We start from the raw sequence: 3272 nt of genomic DNA on the forward strand, positions 1-3272 counted from the left end.
GCGGGAGGCCACGCCCCCTCTGGGGCTGGGGCCAGCGCGGCCCTCACGTGGAGATGGAGCGTTGCGGCAGGGCCGAGCCAGGGGTCATGCGCAGTGGCGCCCCCTACTGGTTCCCCCTCCTCCGCGCGGAACAACGTAGTGCGCCAGCACAGAGCGCGGCTGGGGGCTACCGAGGCATAAGGTGTTTGCGTACCGCTCAGGGGGCTCCCTGAGGCGTGCGCTGTTTGCGTAGCGCCGAGTGCCCTACTGGTCAGTGCCGCAGCCCCACCCTTCCCCAGGGCTGCAGAAAGCAGTCTACCTACTGGTGCAGTGCTCCACAGGTGGATTCGCAGGGGCGGGTTGTGTGTCCAGCGCTGGGCACCAGCCTGCTGGGCACCTGTGCCACAATCCCCTCTTCCTCTGCCCTATCTGCTACTCTGCTCGCTGTTCCCCCTCCCCATGTGCCTGTGCACCCCACACAGACTGCCACCACTGAATGCACTCCTGAATAGATCTGAATTCTCAACACACAAAGCAGACTCCCCCTATGCCTGAAGAAGGGTGTGTGTGCCCAAAAGCTTGCAAAGAACAATTTTTCCGAGTATTTAGTTGGTTGAATAAAAGAGATTGCATTCACCCAGAGAACCCAGTCCATTTCAGATGCTGTAGTCCTGGATCTCAGTGTATGCCCCCTCCACTGATGCAGAGATGTGAAGCTAAGTGCCCCCTACCCTGGACCTGGGATTCTGTGCATGGCACACAACAGGCATGAGGGCACTGCCAGATTCCTGTAACTCTGATGTACAGACAGGTTGGGGGAATGGCTGAGGGGAAGCACAGGTAATCACAATGCTGCTGCTCAAACCTATCTTCAACAGTAGCAGCCACTTGTGTGAAAGGCTCACTGCAGCTGAAGGTAAGGGTGAGCCGCCCTGGGGCTACCCTGGTCTATATTGAGTACTGAATAAGTCCAACTCAGTCACAACTCGGAATTGGAGTTGTCATTTTTCTCCTGAGAAATCCAAGGACTCATTTCTTGCCCATTCCAAAAGGCACAACATTAGGATTTGGAGAAAGCAAAAGTAGAAGATTACTCTTAGCATAGGCACCAAATTTGATTTTTGCCAGCAGCGGCCGAGCCCCAGGCATGCCCATAAGAGGCAGTGCATTACTTCAACCCAGCTCACCCCACATCTGAAGATTGGGCACTTTAGTGGGGCTTTTTTGGCACTTTTATCTAATAGCTGATTAAATCTAGCTAAAAGTGCCAAAAAAGCCCTGCTGAAGCACCTAACCTATACAGATGCTGCAGAGCTGGGTTGAAATAACGTGCCGCTTCTTCCAGTAAAGTACATTTTTGAACGTCTGCAAGCAGCCACGGAGATCTAACATGTAAAACCAAAATAGCCAGGCTCGTGGGTGCTGAACACCCACTGATTTTTTTGGTGGGTTCTTGAGCCCCAGAGCACCCACAGAGTTGGCATCTATGACTCTTAGAAGATTCTTCTCTTCAGGCAGGGGAGCCCAGTGAAATGACTTTGCAAAGCCCTGGAATGGACTGGACCAACCTTGAACGTCTCTATCACTAAATGACATATTCTTTCCTCTCTGCACTTTTTCTTCCACTTACAAAAAGTCTGATTCAGACCCCATTACTCAGACTATGTATGCCCTTACTCCACGAATACTCAGCATAGATAAAGTGGTAGAATTAGGCCTTTAATTTCTAAGAGAATGTACAACTAGTGCAGCCCACTAAATTAACTCTACAGGTTAAATTATTTTATACTTCTAACTGCCTTTTTGTGCTCCCATAAGCATAATACCCCAGGATATGTTATTAGAAAATGGGAGTATTATTTCAGTCACGTGCACATTTGCCATTACATCTTTCACTAACCACGTTTGTACTAAATACAGATTTATATTTTGTTTTTAACTGTCCCAGTAGAACAAACACACAAAACTTCAGTTCAATTCTTGTTCAGCCAATTTCACTCAATGCATACCCATTCTCTTCAGCATTAATTAAAATAAATTATATACAACTACCTTTGTAATTTCCAGTAACCTATAGACATTTTAATAGTTTTATATCTCTCTTACTACAGTGTCCCTACCCTTCCCCGATGTTATGTGTGTCTCTAAGTTTTACAGTGAAGAAAATTATAGGATCCTTTCTTTTTACAAAATGACAGATCCCATGACCTGTTTATAAATGTCTGTTCTTATTTTCACATCATCTATCATTTGCTCTAACCCACAGAGAAACATATGACCCTCATTTATTTCACATTACATCAACCTCCTGTTCATTGGGCAGTGCACTTTTTGAGAAAAGTTCATCCATAGTCAAATAAGTAGTCAAGTAATGGGATAAAAGGGAAACCTGGTAAGAGATATATCGACCAGCTGTTGGAAAAGACTCATTCAGAAAAGGAAAAAGGCTCTGAAACTGAAGTGATATTTACAAGGAAAATGATCATGTGTTACTGGGATGGAGATAATGTAAATGAAAAGGTTACTGCAGAAGTAAATCACAAAATACAAATGAGTAATCAGAAGAAGGGCAAGCACTAAATATCCTTCTTAATGGGGAGGTATTTTTGGCAGCAATCTAAACACACAATGAAAGAAGGGACATATTTGAATTGGCAAAAAATCTGATAAATGCTTTTTGATTATTATGGATGTCTCAGAACTAACCAACACAAACAATAGGGTTGGGATTTCTAAATTGTGATTTAATATAGGTAAGTACCTAGGTTTCTGATGACTGACAATAGAAAGCAGCTCTTTACTGTGAAGCTTTAAGACTTCACTAATTTCTAAGTTTACCACACTACCTCAAAACTATTTTCAGAATAACAATATGGCTAAAAGAGCAATTTAGAAAGCAAAATCTGTTGAAATTAGTCAATCATAAAAATAAAGAATTATGTTAGAAACTTCGTTACATTGCACTAGATCTAAGAAATGCATTGAATGGCTTCCTTCTAGCATGTGGATGAATGAGGGTTATCGCTTTATACAAGACATGTTATTCCAAATTAGAAAAATGTGAGAATTGCTAATACAATCAATGAAAGGCAAATCAAATATAAGTGTGACTGTGACAGACTGTTCAAAAGGATGCTCAGGTAACCAGTTCACCCAAGGAATGATAATAGCCAGAAGCAAGCAGGAATTACTATTCCCCTCAATAGAGCTAGGCTCATCTGCAACAAATGGACAACAAGAGATTCCACAGAAATAAATATGATTACATAGAAAATCCAGATTCCTGTTGATGT

Source organism: Crocodylus porosus, unplaced genomic scaffold (assembly GCF_001723895.1).
Source record: "Crocodylus porosus isolate Cpor-Errol unplaced genomic scaffold, CroPor_comp1, whole genome shotgun sequence".
NCBI classification, from domain to species: domain Eukaryota; kingdom Metazoa; phylum Chordata; order Crocodylia; family Crocodylidae; genus Crocodylus; species Crocodylus porosus.